The sequence below is a fragment of the Ochotona princeps genome, chromosome 27, assembly GCF_030435755.1.
Source record: "Ochotona princeps isolate mOchPri1 chromosome 27, mOchPri1.hap1, whole genome shotgun sequence".
Taxonomy (NCBI): domain Eukaryota; kingdom Metazoa; phylum Chordata; class Mammalia; order Lagomorpha; family Ochotonidae; genus Ochotona; species Ochotona princeps.
In genome coordinates this window covers 4,362,586-4,383,122 of record NC_080858.1, presented here as the reverse complement: position 1 = coordinate 4,383,122, position 20,537 = coordinate 4,362,586, and the positions used below count along the sequence as shown (strand labels likewise).

The 20,537-nt window shown below is 40.3% G+C and overlaps 1 pseudogene; it reads right to left on the bottom strand.

Annotated features, from left to right (window-relative positions):
• Positions 1-8,830: 8,830 nt before the first annotated feature.
• Positions 8,831-10,049, bottom strand: LOC101517454 (cAMP-specific 3',5'-cyclic phosphodiesterase 4B-like; annotated as a pseudogene).
• Positions 10,050-20,537: the final 10,488 nt, after the last annotated feature.

The window sequence follows — 20,537 nt, the reverse complement described above, 5'->3', positions numbered from 1 at the left end:
TCAGAAACCAAACAGCCTCTGGCCAAAAAAAAAAAAAAAAATACTCTACGCATAGAATGGAGCACCTTAATGAAATCAAATGTCTTCTCTGTAGCAAGTATGAAAAGGGGATTAAGAATAAAAGGGGGGCCCGGTGCAGTGGCCTAGTGGCTGGGGTCCTCACTTTGTACCTGCAAGGATCCCATACGGGTGCCAATTCCACACTTCCCATCCAGCTCCCTGCTTGTGGCCTGGGAAAGCAGTCAAGGACAGCCCAGGGCCTTGGGATCCTGCACCTGCATGGGAAACGTGGAAGAAGCTCCTGGCTCCTGGCTTCAGATCGGCTTAGATCCAGCCACTGTGGTCCCTTGGGGAGTAAATAATTTGCTAGAAGTACTTCCTCTTTGTCTCTCCACCTCTCTGTATATCTGACTTTGCAGTAAAATAAATAAATCTTTTTTAAAAAATAAAAGAATAAAAGGAATGTCTTTGCCAGATTGTACAAAGTTTAAGTACGATTTCTATAAAATCTTGCATTATTGATTCTAGGACACTTAGATGAATATTAACTGATTTTCTATCTTGATAAACTATCAAACTATAATTTTCAAAAATACAAAACTGTTATTTTTTGGCAAATATAAAAACAGCAAACAGATCAACTATTCCATTAACCTATTAACTAATGAAACAACTTTTGGTTCAGCAAATTGGAGTGGAAAGTGTATTCCCCACTCCTGCACAAGAATGATGCTCCTCAGCATCAACATCCCACAACAGATGAGCAAACACATGGACATAGAGTGACCATCCTAAGCCCACACTTCACCTTAGTGCACACCTTGATTTTTGTCTCTTTGGAAAACAGGCTATTGCATATTTTGGTTGTTGTTGACTTTAGAGTTCTTTGAATAGTTTCGTGAATAGTCCTTTAGGAGACACGTCTTTTGCAAATATTCTTTTTTTGAAGTCTGTGTCTTGTCTTTTCATCCCATTGCTGTTGTCTTTCATAGAGCAGTGATTTGAATTTTTGTGATTTTAGATTATTATTTCTTTCATGGTTGATTGCTTTTTGGTGTTGCATCTAAAAGGTACATAGTAGTTTGTTCAGAATAATAATAGCAACAATTTGTGTGTATGTGTGTGTGTTTATATGTTTGTTAGATGCTTATGTGTAAGTGGAATGAATGACATCCAGAGACAAATCAACTCAAAAGGACTCACAGACTTAAGTGTGAACTGTAAAATGTAAAATCTCCTAGAAGATAACGTAGGATAGAATCCAGTTCCTGATCATTCGTACAAAACTTTGTTTTCACAAAAGATGGTTGATGGGAAAAAGAAAACAATCACCTCATTAGATTTGGATTATTTTCATTGGTATGTAAAATATGTGAAATATCCAGGTGGTTCTTCTTTAGTTTGTTGGAAAGTCTTCTTAGAAAGCAAAATTTCTAGATATTTACATGACACGATGTGTTATTTTGACTGAAGTAAACTGTGTAATGATGTAATCAGAAATTAGCTGTATCTTTTGTCTTCAATTATTAAGCAGTTACAAAAGGTATATCATTAACTCCCATCATGAATATTCATAAAGAGTCTTTTGGGGGGGATTTTCAGTACATCTATGATATGTTGCATTTATTTGTGACACTATGATGAAATGAATTCTCCTTCTCCACACATTCCCAAAATGTCAAGTATCTTTGGCTTGCCTGAAAACAATATTCTTTATTTTTATGTGACTGGGATCCTGTAAGTCAAGAAGTAAATCGTTTTCATGGGAGCACTATATAGGCATTAACTCTATAAATTTCTTTCTTATTGGCGAACTTAGTATGCCTTATTAAATGAGAGTCATTTTCACATATTGTTATTTCAAGTACGCCTTGATTTAACTGGGTCAGTGTGCCCAGGCAAAAGGGAAAAAAGCTTGTTATTAATAGTGTGACTGTTATACTATCAGGGAAATTAGAAAGACTCAGTAAAATTTTTTTTTTCTAAATTCCAAGGGAATCAGAAAATTCATGTCATTTTAGAAATGTTTACTTCTTTTTTATAGAAAAAAAGATTTATTTTATTTTTATTGAAAAATCAGTTATACAGAGAGGAGGAGAGACAAAGAGGAAGATCTTCCATCCACTGGTTCACTCCTCCAAATGACTGACATGGCTGAGCCAATCCGCAGCCAGGAGCCAGATTTTTTTTTTTTTAAGATATTTGTAATGATTTACTTACTTATTAAAAGAGCCACACACAGAGAGCAACACACACACTAAACCGGGACCCAGGAGCTGTGGGTCTAAACAAGGACCAAGGAGCATGATTCAATTCTGTCACATGGGTGCAGGGTTCATCCCACTGGGCCATCATCTTTTGCTTTTGCCAGATGTATTAGCGTAGAGTTGGATCCAAAGCGGAGCAACCGGGACACCAACTGCCAATTAAAGGCAGCAGATTTATCTATTGCACCACAACATCAGCCTCTACAAGGACAATCAATGTATCTTTAGCTGGAAAAAATATGAATCAAATAAAATCAGAAATGCAAATAAGAAATACTATAATTGCTTATGAATTCTATATTTAGTGAAGTCTTTAGAGTTTTCTATAGACAAGCTCAGGCTAAGAAATGGTAGAGGACATGCTAAAAAATGGTATTTTTTCAAAAGATGAAATTCGGAAGTTTGATAGACAGCTGCCTGTCATGGAAATGCAAATAAAAGCTACAATAATGTTCCAACTCAGAACTACACACAGAAATCAACAAACAATTACTGGCAAGGATTAGGGGCTAAAGGCACCATAATCCACTCTTGGTAGGGATATAAACTTGTACAACCACTATGTAAGTCAGCATGGAGAGTCTTCAGACAACTGAGAAATAATCTGCAATATGACCCAGCCATCCCATTCCTGGGAATACAGCTAAACAAAATAAAACTTGCATTCAAGAGCTCTCCCTCCAACCCCAGGATTACAGCAGCAGCATTCACAATACGGAGACAATCCAGATACCCCTCAGCAGAGGAACAGATAAAGAAACTGAGGCACATTTACTATATGGAATATAGTAAGCCATAAGAAAGAATGGCATTGTACCAGTTACAACAAAATGGTCCTAGCCAGTCACAAAAGAGCAAATAGGATATGTTCCTTCTGATAGAAGACAGCTAATACACAAAGTACATTTATACATACTTTAAAAGGGTGATTTATACGTGTGTGCCTTGTCTATGTTTTTCTGTGTCTCAAATAAATATATAATCAGATTCATAAAATCAAAGAGAAGAATGTTAGTTGCCAACGGTTAGGAGGAGGAAGAAATGGGGACCTTCTACCAATAGATATAATGCTTTAGTTAAGCAAAGAGTACGCTCTAAAGTGAAAGATAGTGCACATTTAAAAATAGTTATCATGTTAAGCATTTACTGCAGAACCATAGAACTTACAAAAAAAAAAAAAAAAAAAAAAGAAAACAAACACTCCTGGGTATCTCAATGATGTTGTGGAACTGAAGCCAGGGAAACAAGAGGATGTATGGACTTGAGTTGGAAGAGGTTCATATTGCATCTCTGTTTCCTGGAGTTTTAGGCTGTTGGGGTGGGGAATGATGGAGAGATGGGCAGGAATGCTCTTGACATTGGACTCTACCAAGAGTTCTGTCGCTCCTTAGGCAGTCCTGGCATTGAGTTGTTGAGACCAGAACAAAGTCTACTAACAGAAGAATGCTCCATTTGTTCTGCCCTCTGTCCTCTGTTATGGTACCAGGTGTCCTCTGCAGGTTCCAATATACTGCCATATCCTCCACATGCATCTGGATATGCTGTCCACTGCTCTGTCTAAGCACTACCCCAGCCAAGCATTGACAGTGAATAGCTTAGCAAACGGAGACTCAAGGTGGACTATGTCAGCCAGTGGTTCTGGAGAGATTTCATTGTGATTTCTCCAGCAGCCTTTATGTCCAGTTATCGAGGCTAACCTTCCTCCAGTAACTTCTTCCTAGGATTTCCATACAATGCTTTTCTGCTTTGCCTGGATGACCCTTTTCCTGGATGGATCTCCCACATCTATTGGACTTAACACACTTTGGAATCCATCAGGGTTTGGTTTGCTTCGCTTATTCTCTGCATTCTACGTTTTCTTCTGTATCAACTTCTAGAACCTTGAGCATTCTTTGTATCACCGTGCCCACATTTATATTCCCATCCCAATTCTCTGGCTTCAGACTGTTCTTATCTTGGTGACAATGTGTCTGTCAACACAGCATTCTTTTCTCTTTTCTTGCTGATTTTACTTATAGCTAAGAACTTGAGGGGATGCTTCCTGTACTTGTAAAGCTGTACACTTTTCTTTCCTTTTTCCTGATATTTTATTTTTCATGTTAGTGTAATATTAATACAAAGAGAACAGAGACAATACAGTTCATAGATACAATTCCAAAAATATAATGTCTCCTTTCTCTTTCACACTGCTCCCTTCCTTTCTTCTCCTCCCCTTCTCATTCCTTTCGCCTTCTTTCTTTTCATTTTTGAAATAACATACTTTCGCTTAACATTAAAGGGCTTTAATGCTTCACTAAATAAAGACATCAACAAATAAAAAGATCCTAATATGTGACAATATAGAAAAGAGTTGTATACAACAATAGATGGAAATATGAATTTTTACCCATATATAGAAAATTCTACAAGAATCACAGATCATTAAATTATGGTAACGTAGCATTCTTCGCCATCAGTTAATGTTTCCTTTTTCCATTCACCTGATGTTGGACACCTTGATTGATTCCCGATTTTGGTTATTGTGAACAGTGTTGCTACAAACGTAGTAACTCTGGTCCAAGGTGTTCATGTCTTTGGGTATATATATATATATATAGTAGCACAATTTTTGGATCATATACAAATCTATTTCTAATTTTTAAAGAACCTCACCCCCCGCCAGTGCTATTTTCCATAATGGCTGCACTAAATTGCATTCTCACCAACAAAGTATCAGTTCCCTTTTCTCCACATTCTCTCTGTCTTTTGGATAACAGCCATTCCTATAGAGATTAGATGATATCGCACTGCCATATTGACTTGTATTTCCTTGATAGCTACAGATGTTGAGCAGTTTTTTTAAAATACATTTATTGGCCAATTTGTATTTCTTTATGTTGAGAACTGTCTATTGTAGCTTCTCACTTTTAAAAAAATTAATTCTCAGTTAAACTGAGATATCCTGAGATTTTCCTTGAACACTCAATCTAGCTTGGATCTCCTTCTCATAAACAAATCGTATAGTACATTAGGGTAATAAAAGAAGGATTTCCTCATTAATAACATCCATCATCATAGGAAATTACTTTTATGAAGAGTCTCCAGAAAGTTCATGAAGATGTGTTTTATGAAAAGCTGTGTATAGATTTTTAAAATGTTTGTACTAAAATAAAATAATCTTTTACTTTTTTTCATAAACTTTCAGAAGTTCTCTTGTACTTCTTCAGATACTTTGATCTATCTTTTTCCTTAGGGATGTAAACTTTCCAATGACAAGAACTTGTGTCATTTTTATTAAACACAAAAGAGTGGTACAGATTAGGCAGTAATTGGGTTTTGCAACAAATAGTTTATTTTAAAATATTTTCCCTTAAATAATAGTCAGGTAATAGTATTCTTTATGTTGATGGTTTCTTAGAGGTGATGAAATGTAGTAATATAACTTCTACTCCTAATAGGACTATCAATATTAAAGTACAAAATCATGTCTGTAATTTTTCAAATTCTTATTTCTCTCTCACACTCGTTTTATCTCTTTTGAGCATCAGAACATCTGAGTGATCTCCTTGTCCTCTACATTTCCCTTCTCCAATGGATGTGCCACATGCCTTCCTGAGTGGTAGCATTTCTCCTATGCCTAACTCACTTTATTAATTATACAATTACCTAAGGAATTAAATCCAGACTCTACTTATGCCACACAAGGCGCTCACTCTCTACTTTCATTCCTAATAAGGCCCAGACAACCCAAAACTACTGTCTACACTTTACAGATGGCCTAATACTGCAAGTTGTTTCACAACTCCACACTTTTGGTTACACTCACTTATTTACTCAGAATGAATTTTGCATCTGCTGTTGTCAGTGAGGAATTCCTCTGGCAATGAATAACAGAAAGGGAAGCAAAAGTTGCTTAAACAAACAGGGAAGTTCATAGGCTGATATTCCAGAATTAAGGCAATTGCCCAATAACGTTGGCGGGACCAAGGCCCTTGTTATCTTTCAGTCTTGCTTATCAAGCAGACCTTCATCCTCATTGCTTATTGCTTTACCATCTCAAGAAAATCACCAAAATGTCAAGCATTGTTCTGTACATCCATGCAAGAGAATGAGGAAGGGCATTCTGCAGTATGTCCATCAAAGTTTCCTGTTTTTGATGAAAATGTAAGTTTTCTATCAACACCACTGCCCAATTTTTCACCTGTATTGACTGCATGAAAGAATCCCTGCAACATGGAAGGCGGCCAGGCACATGGATGTTGCATAGGCAGTTTAACTTGTGAATCATATCAGCCTCATTCTGAATGGAAACGGTCTTATTTTCTTGAGCCTCATCTCAAAGTTATATCTTAGAAATTCAGAAATACTTGTAAAAAAAAAAGCATACTTCTAATTAGAAAACATTAATAGACTCTTACATAATAACAGATCCGTTATGTTCCAGGCACTGGTGATTCAATAGTGAATAAAATCTTCTGCCTTGAAGCATTTAGTGATTGAGTTTATATTTCAACATGTAGTGATTTACCTTGCAAAATATTGATCAGGATAATAATATTTGAAGTAATTATTAGAATTGAAGTGGGCCCAGCGGCGTGGCCTAGCGGCTAAAGTCCTCGCCTTGAAAGCCCCAGGATCCCATATGGGCGCCGGTTCTGATCCCGGCAGCTCCACTTCCCATCCAGCTCCCTGCCTGTGGCCTGGGAAAGCAGCTGAGGATGGCCCAAAGCTTTGGGACCCTGCACCCTCGTGGGAGACCCAGAAGAGATTCCTGGTCCCAGCATCGGATTGGCGCGTACCGGCCCGTTGCGGCGCACTTGGGGAGTGAAACATCGGATGGAAGATTTTCCTCTCTGTATATCCGGCTTTCCAATAATAATAAAATCTTTAAAAAAAAAAAAAAAAGAATTGAAGTAATTGTTTTAAGTAATTGTATATTAGAATAATTATAATAATTAGAATAATTACAATAATTAGAATAATCAGGAGGTCACTGAATATCAACATAGGGATTTATTAATTATAACACACATAAGCAGTGTAGAACTACCTACACTATTGTTTCTCTTCATAATGACATTTACACTGACATTATTCCCAATGCATATACTTAAATGACAAAGTTTCAAAGTCAAATGTATAACACAAATCTTACCTTTAAAAGAAAAGTCTATGCTAAAATTCATATGGAGTCCCTAGGGAACCCAAGTAATACATGATAGTTCAAGTATTCTGGTCCCTGTAATCTACAGGGGAGACCTAGATGAAGACTGCAGCTTTTGGTTTCAACCATGCCAGCTGAGAGTGTCATTGTGTAAAGAGATGAGAGGGAGGATCATGCATCTTGCAGTGACACACAGGGACCAGCACAAAGCAGAGCACATTGCCTTAATGAGCTGAGTTTTGCATAGACTTCCCTCCCTCTGCTCTTTCATTAGTTCATTCTGTCTACAGCAAAACAACAAAACTCTAGAGGAGAAGAGATAATGCTGGAGCAGGCAAAACATAGATATAAGGGCAATTGTGGAATTGGATTGGACAAGGGAAGGAAATAGAATGTGGTTAGAAGTGTATCCTTTTTGTCTGCTTGCAATTAGTTGTAGTAAAGTGAAAAATATCGCCTAAGAAAGGAAGACTAGTTTTTTTTTCTTAAAAAAAAAAAAAAAGAAAGCCAACTTTAGGTGAACTTCAAATGCTTATCCGTATAGAAGTTGGTACTGAACTCTAGGTATTCAACAGGCATTTTTAAAGACATGAAAATGATTTACAAAAAGAAAAAGCACACAGGTTGGCAGACAAGGGGACAGGTGAGCAGATTAATCAACGAACTTATTAGTAAGTTCACTCACTAGCAAAAACAGGTTACTGAAACTCGGTGCAGAAAAATATTTCAGTTTTGTGTGTTCCATTTTGAAGGCATTTTAGTTGTGCTCAACACTGGCCTCCACTAACACATTAAGCTTCAGCTCTCCACCAGGCCTGCAAGCAAGGAAGGTCAAGTGTGGAATTTCCTGAGCTGCTACTTGCTTCAATGACCTTGCATTCTGGCTCCAAACTCAATAACTGCAAAGGCCAGGTGGCCCTTGTCTCTTGCAGGCCTCAGCCCCCTTGGCAGGCTGACCCTAACACATAGTTAGCATGCTTGCAAAGATGGAATGTTCTTCTCCACAGGGAGAGGGAGATGAGGTGTCAGCTGGGGACTTGTCTTCAGGCACAATGTTTATGTCTGTATTTCCCAGCAAATCTCTATTTTCTGTATTGATCACACAAAGTGTCTTTGGGCTGTTGAAATAGCTGTGGCCCTCATCCTCGTTTTCAGGTCCTTAAGAATCATCCTCGGGGCTTGGCAGCATGGCCTAGTGGCTAAGGTCCTCGCCTTGATCCCATATGGCCGCTGGTTCTAATCCCGGCAGCTCCACTTCCTCTCTATCTCTCCTCCTCTCAGTATATCTGACTTTGTAATAAAAATAAATCTTTAAAAAAAAAAAAAAAGAATCCTCCTCTTCCAGAGTCAGTTCTGATTGAAACTTCTCCATGAGACCCTGAGAGGCTCTGCTCCTCTCATCCAGTGGTAGGCTGAGATGCTAAGGTATCATGTTCTGATACTGGTTCCTGTTACCTTCTAACATAAGCAAGATGTCCTAAGCATCAGGTGGCACCACATCTGCCCAGGTCTCCCACGGTGGATGACAGTGTAGTCAATGAAACCAACCTGGGCCTTTTTCACAACACACACACAATGTGTGTTGTATCACACATTGAGCTGATCTCCATTCCCCTTACCACTCTTCCATGATGCAGTCTGTCCTTTGACAACACACCTCCAAGGACTTGGTAAGGTTGCCCAGGTCTGCACAATGTACCTTGCTGAGACAGACCTATATATGATCAGTGGAGTTGTCCAAGAGAATACCTGAACTTGTAACTTTCGTTGTTTCTGCCATTGTCTTCAGGTCTTCCACCGGGCTCATACCTTTGGACGTAACAGTTGCTAACACTATGTCAAGAACCATTTTCCTGAGCTTCTGCTGCTGTTTCTTGGTGAGATTCTAGAAGATGTCACAGTGTTCTTCTTACAGTGGTTTGAACCCCACAGCAAGGCAGTGGTTTTTCAACACAGACTCATCATTATATATCAAAGCTAGCTCTGAATTTTTGTCGTTGAGGAACTGATTAGAGGCCTTAGGAGGATCCACATCATGGATGGTAGCTGCAGAAATGGCAGCCACGATTTCTAAATCTGTGAAGACAAAATCTAACGCTGGTGTAGAAAGAAGAACGTGTGTTGACTGGACCACATCAGCAGCATGTAGGCTATTCCAATATGTTACATCAGAGTAGTAATGATCTTCCAAAGTCATCATGCAGCTCACAAATGTGTCAGATAAGATTTTGAATGTCTTAAGGAGGTCTCTTTCCTGGAATATAGCATCATGATGCATGCTAGAGGCCTGTTGTGTGAATATCCAACTACACTGAAGTTGTTCATCCCCCATTTATTCAGGTCTTCTAGCTCCTGGGCCAGGTGATATTCGCATTCTATATTGACTCCAAAGTGTGGGATGCCTGTATTGTTTACACTTGAACTGTGCATCCATTTCTTCATTCCACTCACCTGTTGTGTCCTGAACTGCTTTTTCTTTTTCTCACAGTCATTCTGAGTTGGAGATGGAAACTCTACATCATTCTGCTTATCTAAGAAGGTGTTTGAAATATATTCAGACACTGGTTCCCTGGTTGGCTCATCTCCAAGAGGTGTGTCAGCTCTCAGTTCAGCATTCTTTTGAACCTGTTAAAAGCCATCTCACTGACTAAGCACTAGGTCTGGATGACCTCGAGGTGGTCAAGGCACCAGTTTAATTCCTCCATTGTTTCCACTGTTAATTTTTTATATGATCCTCCTTGCAAGCTGGCTTTGGAGACTAGAAGCTGACTAGTCATTGGGGACCTCTTGTTGGATATTCCATGAAGGTTTGTCAGTTGAGTGAAGTTGTTTCTAACACTTCACAAGCTGGCAAGGACCTGAGCAAAAGGAGTTACAATCAAGTCATCACTGTGTTGTTTGCTTGGAAGTGATGAGCTTTTTGACATTGCCTTTGGTGACAAGTCACAGTCACTGTCTGGTCTTTAGAGAAAGAACTCTGAGCTGGCTGCACCCCAGAAGAGTGGCATGAAACACCAGCCCAGAGAAAGAGCTGGCCTGGGGGTTAAGCCGATTCCAACCTGGGAAAGGGCCCTTTTCTACATTAAATTGCTCCTGCCGCTTGTGCCCCAAGGAGCCAGGGAGCCTAGGGAAGCAGCATGTGGGTCAGAGAGGCTGCAGGGCATGTGTGGAATGGCAGGTATGAGGACCCTGGGTCAGCAGCCCCTGAGCTTGACAGCTTGACCAATGATACAAAGCCTCTCTCCAGATCCCACCTGCAGGGGCCACTGGGTTCCAACTTATTTCTATTTATTTGAAGTTACACAGTGAAACGAGACAGAAATATCTTCACTTTTCAAATGGTCACAATGGTCGAAGCAGGCCAGGCTAAAGCCAGGAGCCTGCAAATCCATCCATTAGATAATCCACATGGGTGACATTGTCCCAACTCCTTGAACTATTTTCCACTGCCTTCCCAGGTGAATTAACAGGGAATTGGATCATACGTGGAATATCAGTGATTGATAGTGCAAGCGACAGCTGAAGATGTTGTGTCACATGCTGGCCCTGAAACATTTTTTGGATGAAGGAATAGAGGAAAAAGAGAAAAAGAAAAAGGCGATGAGCAGTTAACACCATTATAAAACAGACTACCTTGTGAAGGTCTTTAGCAAACCAAGATAATACAGCCTGGGTCTTTAGTTTTCTGGTGGTTCTATTAGAGTAAGTTATATTAAATGTCTTTATAAAGTTAACAGAAAATGGGTTTTAAGAAAAAAAAGAGCCTACTCATGGATATAGAACAGTTTTGCATCAAAATAAAACATCTTTCCATTCCATTTTTCCATGAATCTTTTGAAGCACCTTCATGCAGAGAAGCATATACTTCAAACAAAGTATAGTTGTCAGAATGAAACGCCTTGCAACTCCAGATACCCCACATCTTCCAGAAAAATCTGGCAGGAGAATGCTGACTCAGCTAAAAAACTAATTGCACTCCTACCCTTGATTGTGTCAGAATTTATGTATCATGAGTAGACTCATCGAGGACTAAGAACAGACCATAAGAGATTCATGACCAGGAGAATGCTGACTCAGCTAAAAAACTAATTGCACTCCTACCCTTGATTGTGTCAGAATTTATGTATCATGAGTAGACTCATCGAGGACTAAGAACAGACCATAAGAGATTCATGACCGCTGGTGAGAAGAAATGGCCCACAAACTCGTGAAAAGATGTTCAGATTTGCTAGCCAACAGGGAAATGCAAATAAAAACCACAAAGAATTTCCACTTAACTCCAGCGAGAATAACCTTCATACAAAGCGATGCTGGACAGGATGTAGTATCCATATTATATTTTATTTGCTTATTCAATTTTATTTGTAAAAAAATGCTGAAATGTATAGAGAGGGAAATACAGAGAGAGAGAGAGAGAGAGAGAGAGAGAGAGAGAGAGAGAGAGAGAGACCTTCCATCTACTGATTTTCTCCCTAAATGCCTACAGTAGCAAGGGCTAGGTGAGAATTCAATGCAGGTCTCCCAGCTGGGTGGCAGAGAACCAAATAACTACGACATCAACTGCTGCCCCTCAGGGAGTTTTGATATGGGGCAGAGGCATCTAAGGTGGTTTCTTAATTCCTGTGCCACACTCCTGTCGTCATTAAGGGTTTTCAACGTAGGTAATTCACAGCAAAAACTCATCACACAAAATATTTCTATACGGCTAAATGTATGTGTGGATGACGGTTATTGATTGGAGTTTTTGTTTGTAGCACATTTTCCCCCTATCACAAGGTAAGGTCTGGTTAAGGCGGAGAGTTTGTGGTTATCCATCCTTGTTAGAGACTAAGGTGATAAGGGATTTTAAGGGAAATGATGAAATGCTAAACTTTTTGGCAACCTCCAGAAACTGTGGCAAACATTGTTAGAATAGAAGCAATATGAGAACTTGTTATTTTTTTTTTCACTTTTGTGTATACAAATACTTGTTCACATTAGAAGTTGGATGAAAACTTCAGGAGAAACACCCTGAGAACATCTGTACAAGTGTAAAGTCAGGGCACTCTCAACTTAGATGTGATTTTGCCACTCACAGAGCTTTCTGATTTCAAAGATGGTTAATATGTAACCAACTGAAATGTCCTTTACTGTCACTGTCAGGAACTACCTGAAACAATGTTTTCTTTTCGGGTCAGGTAAGCTAAACATATACTTTCGGGCAGTTAATGCAGTCCTTGGCAAGCACGACAGCAGCAGAACTGCAGAAACCAGCTTCTACTTATTGACATTATAGTTCATTTGCCTCTTAACCCCAATGTTTCTCAGTTCCCAAAGATGCCTCCTTTAATCTTAATGTTTCCCTTTATTTAGATTTCTTGCTTTAGTTTCCATGAACTTCCTTTTTCCCTTTCTTTTCTCTTTTACCCTTCTGCCTCAGCTTTTCAGCAATAATTGTTTATTGGAACATTTACAAGTAGTTTAGAATTTGTCTAAATTGTGTGTTTTCATTTCTGCCAACAATTCTCTTCTCTGGTAACTTAATTTGTCCACATTTTCCTGGAAACACAGATGGGAAACAGACCCTTGTTTTGTCATTGTAATTCACAATTTCAGTATTAATTTACAATAGTATAGTAAGTTTGTCATTTTTGGGACTGTTACAAACAGCATCTTCTACACAGCTGTCTCAGATAGTATTAGCTCTACATTTAGGGACAAGAAAGCTGAGGTTCAGACCAGTAGAAGCAGATATCTAGGACTACAGGCCTCACCTTGTACCTGGACTGGGGTGTCCTAGCAATAGACTGCTCCATGTTTCCCTCAAGGCCATGATCCCTTGCCCCGAGGAGACAAGGCTCTGGGCTGGTGAAAGAGGATTGTCATAAAACCTTGCTCATTATTTGCAAGGAAACAGAACATGGCATCCTTCTTCCTGAAGACAATTATTTTGCCTATATTCTTTTTTTTTTTAATTGCAAAGCCTGATATACAGAGAGGAGGACAGGTAGAGAGGAAGATCTTCCATCTGATGATTTGCTCCCCAAGTGACCGCAATGGCCAGTGCTATGCCAATCCACAGCCAGGAGCCAGGAAAATTTTCCAGGTCTCCCATGCAGGTGCAGGGTCCCAAGGCTTTGGGCTGTCCTCGACTGCTTTCCCAGGCCACAAGCAGGGAGCTGGATGGGAAGTGGAGCTGCCGGGATTAGAACTGGTGCCCATATGGGATCCTGGCACATTCAAAGCAAGGACTTTACCTGCTAGGCCACCACACTGGACCCTCGCCTATATTCTTAATACAAGAATATTTTTTAACAAGATTTATTCATTTTTTATTAGAAAGGCAAATTTACACAGAGAAGAAGAAATAGAAATATCTTCTGTTCACTGGTTCACTCCTCAAGCAGCCACAACAACCAGAGCTGTGCCGATTCAAAGCCAGGAGCCAGGATCTTCTTCCAGGTCTCCCATGGAGGTTCAGAGTCACAAGGCTTTGGGTTATCCTGTGCTACTTTCCCAGGCCACAAGCAGGGAACTGGGTGAGAAGTGGAACATTCAAGACATGAACCGACACTTATATGGGATCCCAGTGCATGCAAGATGAGGATTTTAGCCACTGAACCTTCGCACCAGGACCAATACAAGGACCTTTAAAAACTTTATGGACAATACCCATGACTTTCCATTCAGATTTTCTATGGATATTTTACTGAGGTTATTTGCACATGTTTGTTTATTTGAAAGGCAGAAAGATGCGGTAACAGTTCAGGTTAAAACCAGGAGCCAGGAACTCCCACGCCTATATCGGTAGCAGGACCAAAGTGCTTGGTCATCACCTACTGCTGCCCAGGGTATGCCTTAGTAGGAAGCTGGAACAGAGAATAGAGGCGGCACTCAGGCATTCTTCTGTGGAATGTGGACATCCAAACAACACACTCCAGCTCCCAATCCTTTAAAGCCATCTACGCTTAGGGGATTATCTTTTCGATTGCAAGAAGTTGAAAATCTACCTTTTCATTTGTTCTTCCCACTTGGAATTCATAGAAGCAACATTTCACTTACACCCACCCAAGCCTTTTTCAATCATTCTACCACAGCAACATCTAGGCAGCCTCAGGGGTCTAGGGACTTGGGCTGACCAAAAGTGGAGCCAAGTGGGCCTGGGACCTCTCTTAGGTGTTTGAGTCCCAAGTGGATGGGCTGGAGGAGGATGTGTTTTAGGGACCCAGGTTGGCATGCTGACATGATATACTAGTGGACTGAGTTTGTGGACTCGTTAACATGCTTGAGCCCTGGCTGGGTTGAGAAGCATCCCAGGCCAGTACATGTGCCAGAGGACTGACTCCAGAACCAGCGTGCTGCCACCAGAACCCTGGGCTGGAGACCCCCTGTGGGCTCAGGGACTGTGGACTGATCATGGAAAGGGGTATAGCATGTGTGGCAGGGGGCACTGCTGAGAGAGTATGTTACAGATGATTTGGGGGGACTTCTGCTGACGAGGCCACTGTGCTTGCAGATAAGCAAGGGTTCTGAAGTCAAACTGTTTGGAAGGGGGAAGCTAGAGGACCGATGCACCCACCCACATGGGAGACCTGAGCTGGGGTAGTTAGTATTGACCACCAATGACTACCACCCACTGTTGCACATGAAAGTTAGGGCTAGGGAGAGGAGGATAGTCCTACCTGGTAGGACTAGATCACACCAGTGAGTGTCAAAACAGGGTAATGTTAGGCTGGGCTGTGACACTGATCAGCATGTGAAAGAACCAGGTCTGGAGGCAGATTCTGTTGGGGAATATGTGGGCTCACCCCATGAAACTGCAATACCCACTGGTTTGCTCTAGAGCTGAAGTGGGTGACACATTGGGCTAGGCATGATCATGTAAAGCCCCTGACACTCATGGGTACTGGGATTGGGAACATGTTGGGTTGGTCCAGGCTGAAGCACCCATAAGCGCACCCTGGAATATGGTGTGGGCAGTGATAAGACAGAAAGGGCAGACTATGCTGATGAGAGCCTAGTACTGCTGGCACATGTGAGATCTGGGTCTTGGAGTTGGCCTGTTGGGGGAAATTGGGACACTCCTCTAATGGGCTGTAGCTGCTACTGGTGAGAACATGAAACAATGCTGGGTGTTGATCAGGCCAGACAAGGGTGCGGCACTTGTTGAATGGGATGTGGATGAACTGGACCAATCTGCTGTACATAGCATCATACACAGGAACCGGGGCTACTGGTGGTTCTAGTGGGGAATATTGGGGGTACTCTGATGGGGCGGTAGTTCCCTCTGGTATGTGTGAGGTCCAAGTGTAAGGTGGGCATGGTTGGGCTGGGCCACAGTATCCATCAATTTGCATAAGAGATAGAGTTGGAGACAAAACTAATCCCAGCAAAGGCAAACACCAGTTTGTGTGTAGGCTGATGTGGGTAATGGACTGAGCCAGACACATGCTGCTGGCACACACAGGAGTCACCTCAGATGACGTTTCTTTGGAAATGCCCGAAATGAGCTGCTGGACTCAGAACTCCAACCATGGGGAGAACTGCAGGATCTATGGTCCGACCATGGAGTGCATGAGTAAGAACTGGACCTCTTCAGTTGCTGAAGAAGTACAGTGGACAGCATACCCAGATGCAAATGGGGAATATGGCAGTCTACTGGGGCCTGCAGAGTACCATAGCAGGATGGAGGAGAGAACAAATTGGACAACTCTCTTAGCCTAGCATTGACAGCAAGTATCTGGGTGAATGGAGACTCTAAGGTGGACTGTGTCAACCAATGGGCCTTGGAAGGATTTCCCCATCCTTGAATCAATGAAATCAATAGCATTTCAGAACTGTCAAAACCATTTGAGCAGTGCCTTCAGAGCATGCTCCACATTTGGAACCCTGGGATGGGGTCATCCCCCATTCCCAGGTACTGATGTGGTTATAATGCTGGGTGTGGCTTCTACCCTCCTCTCCCCTCTTCCCCCAGATACATGAAAAGGAAAAGGAAAATTGGTAGCAATGGTCTCACTTGTTTTCTTTATTCCTTGACTCTGCCTATGTTAATTGGTGATCCACATGGGCACTGGAATGCATCCTTCTCAACTGTGTAGACATCCCCAAGAGTAAATTTTCTAAAAAACGAAAAAAAAAAAAAAAACCCAATCTTTTCACCCTGGCAGCTCTGATGGATGCTGCCTTAGCAATTTTGTCTCCCCTTCAATTTGTACAAGCAGCTGTAGTCCTTCTCATCCCCTTCACTCTTCAAGCTGCAGCTAAGCTTTTGTCCTACAAGGACAATGAGCTAGTTGGATCGCAATGTTCCTGTTCCTATGTCTAGAAGAAACATTCTCAAATCATTATTTAATTCACGGAAGCATATGGCCTGAGTAGCCAAGAATTTGGCAACTACAACGTTGATAGATTATATTTGTAATTATGAAACATTACAAGAGTGCTGTTAACATCAATCCTATTTTAAGTAATAAATTTTACAATAAGTGTTTAATAATTTCCAGATTTTTAAAAACAACTTCAATGTTATGTTTTGGACCAGTATATTATAACAATTATGCAATCTTTGCAAAACTTATTCTTGTACGCCATTAATTTTGCTGCCTGTAGTAACCTCTCTGCCTTGGAAAAAATATGCTATTTTCTGATTAAAATCATTTGTTCTGGGGGCAAATATTTGGCTTAGGATTTAAGGTACCACTTGGGTACCTTACACATGCACTACACATCAGTATTTCTCAGCTTGGACTGGCCTCCACTGCTCATCCTGGGAGGCAAGTGATGATGACTCCAGTGGTAGAGTCCATTTGCATGCATGAGGGATCTGGATTGCACTAACTCCCAGCTTTAACTTGCCCTTAGCTGCTTTAGACATTGGTACAGCTCTTCAGTGGATTGCTATTTTCAGTGCCCCCTCCCTTCTCAATTTGTTAAATAATATGATCCTTTGATTGGAACTGAGAACCCATACTATTCCGTGTTTCTCCCCCCCCCCGGTGGGTTCTTCTTGTTCCCCCTGGACACCTCTGCCCATTCCCTAGGCCATGGGATCCCCTGTGACTCCATCTTGGGCTCCTTCTCATAGTATATTCTATGCAGGTGTTGTCATCCATTGCCTTATCTTCAACTGTCTCAATATACCAATATACTAATCAATGTTTAGTCTGCATATATTTCAGCAATCTGGTGACATGGGGCCTGGTTTTAACTTTAACTCTACAGTAGGCTATCTTGTACATTTTCATTAGTCAACCCACAGCATATCTGTGTCATCATATTTTCATAAGGTCACTTTTACATTGTGAGCTAGGACATTCATACTTAAGGACAAAGATTGTTGAGGTGATAGTAATAAAAGCAGAAAGTGGGATACGGATTTTACTTTACAGCAAATATACATTAAGATACAAAGGCTGTATAAAGTATTCCTCTCTCAAAAGAAAGTTCTACGGTTGTGATAATATAGGGGAAATCAGTGGGAGGGAGGGAATTTGGGGAGGGGGCAAAGGAAATTCCAGAGGCTATAAAATTATATCATAAAGTTAAAATAAACGATAAAATATAAAAATTAGAGAGCTCATGTTAGAGTAGCCTTGTGATGACTCATGGTTTCAGCCAGTCCATGTCTTATAGTTTTCCCTTCTTGACATACAACTTTCCCATGAGGGTCTACATTAAAACCTCTGATTACTGTAATCATGTCCATGTTCTACAGAAGGCAAGGAAGAAAGCAGAAGCACCCAGAACAGTAATCTTCCCTTTTAAGTCATGAACTGAGAGTTGTACAAATCTCTTCCACTCATGTCCCAGTCCTGGTCATTTGACACACCCAATTTCAAGCAAGAAGGCTATAAAATAACTTATTAATAACTTAGTCTGTCCCCCATAAAAACTTAGGTGTTTTATTACGAAAGAAAGAAGTGGAGCAAGGGTCATAAGAAACAACTAATAGTATATGTTGCAGATATATGAAACAAAAGTTTCTCAAATTTTCATTTTTTCTGTCTTTAACTTTTCATTTTCTTTCATAATGCAGTTCCAAAAAGTTAAGGATTTCACCTTCCACCCTCCTCACCCCTCCCCTGCAACTGATTTCCCCTATAATACAACAATAGTATAATCTTTCAATAATAGTCACAAGTCCATCATTCTGCTACTTAAGTGTATCATGACATTGTAGGTATTGACAATGGAAGAAAGTCCAGCATCCTATTATTGAGGTATATTTAATAATTCATTGGGAACCCATCTTTCGTTCACAAGTAGAGGTTGCATACTGCAATTATTTTCACTTCTCAGTATGCTAGTCTCCATTATACAGAGGAATACACACACACACATATACATATATATAAATATACATGTTTACTTATTTTTTTTAATTTTATTAATTCATTAACTACATTGTATTATGTGACACAGTTTCATAGGTACTTGGGTTCTCCCCACTCCTCCCCAAATACATGTTTACTTATATATCTATTGATCTTGTGTTTTGCATGAAGGTTGCCTTTTGTCAGAGAGAACATATGGTATTTGTCCGTTTGGGATTGACATTATTTCACTGAGCATAATGGTCTCTTGTTGGGACCATTTCGTTGCAAATGACAGAATTTCATTCTTTTTATGGCTGAGTAGTATTCCATATTATTTTCTGTTGTAAGATATTCTGTCTGATTTTGAAATTCATGATCAGGCCATTATCTCCTAGCCCACTAAGAACAGTGACCTGTGATTAGAACAGCACTCTGCTAAGCCTGCCTTATCCAGTATGACCACCACCAGCATTGTGAAGCTATTGAACACTTACTGTGACTTGCAAATATATCTCTGCTGTGAATGTAAAATGTAAATATGCAGATAGAAAAAACTACACATGAAAGAAGAAAAAGTGAAGTACCTGATGGATAATTTTTAGACTGACTCCATATTTTAGATTGAATCCATATTTTAATCTTTGATTAAGTTATTAAAAATGAATTTGAACTATTTATCTATGTCCACTAAAAAACTGAAAATTACAAAAAAGGCTTAATCATATTTCTATAAGCCCACATTGCCCTAAGAACTGGATTAAAATTTCCAATGTATATGAATATTAAAATGACTATTCCACAAGCACACCCTTAAATCATGCTTTTTGTCTTCTCCTCCCTCAGGTCTCCTGTCACCCCTCTGCTCCCACCCATCTGTTCCCTGCGTTGCTCGCTCAGGTAAAGCAAGAAAATTCACTTGGTGGCAGATAAGAAAAGCTAAAGCATATTTTCCTCCATCTTTTGCATTTAGGCATTGTAGGCTGTAACTTTATCTTTTAAATATGAAGTCCATCTGCAAGCTCTTTCCAATCCTCTGGTGAATATTTTAGTTGAAAACAGCATCAGTTTTACTTTATGTTGTTGCATTGATTCACAGTTAGTAGGTACCCTCCTTCCTGAATTGCTTTTCACCAGTCTTCCTGATTTCAATCACAGAAATCCTTCAAAGAAAAGGAAAATCTGAGACCCACCCATTGATTACTTTGCCAAATATGATAACATTGCCACAAAGTCAGTTTCTTCAACATACTTCGAAGAGTGAAGGCATGTCCTCCAGCCCTCATTTTTTTCATCTCCCTCAATGTGTCTTTTTGGTACAAAGCTCCTGGGCCTTTGCAGACACCATGCCCTGAGCTTTTACAATGTCCTTCTCATCTCTCCCTTCCTCTGGGCTTGCCATTCCACTTTCCCCAAATTTCCCTTCCAAGCTCCCAAGTCTGTTGTGCTTAACTTACTCCCAGGGTCCCCAACTCCCTCACTGGTAATCCTTGACTATTGTGTTTTTATTATTTGACGTGTCTGTTTTAACCTGCATAAGAATGCAAGATCTCTTAGTGCTAACCTGTTTCTGATATTTGACCAGTGTTTCCTCTGAGATCTTGCATGGTTATCTAGCTCTAACAGGACCAACAACTGAATAGCAAATGAATGCATGATTAGGTGAATGAGTTAATGAAATTGTTCAGGTGGTTCAAACACTGGGGTGGAGGACAATATTTAGAGGGCAGCATGGAAATTTGTTCAAATACTAGATACTGAAGACAACAGGGACCTTTGTCAGTCACAGTTAAATCAAAGCTTTCTTTGAGGGCCCGTTGCTTTCCTCTTTCA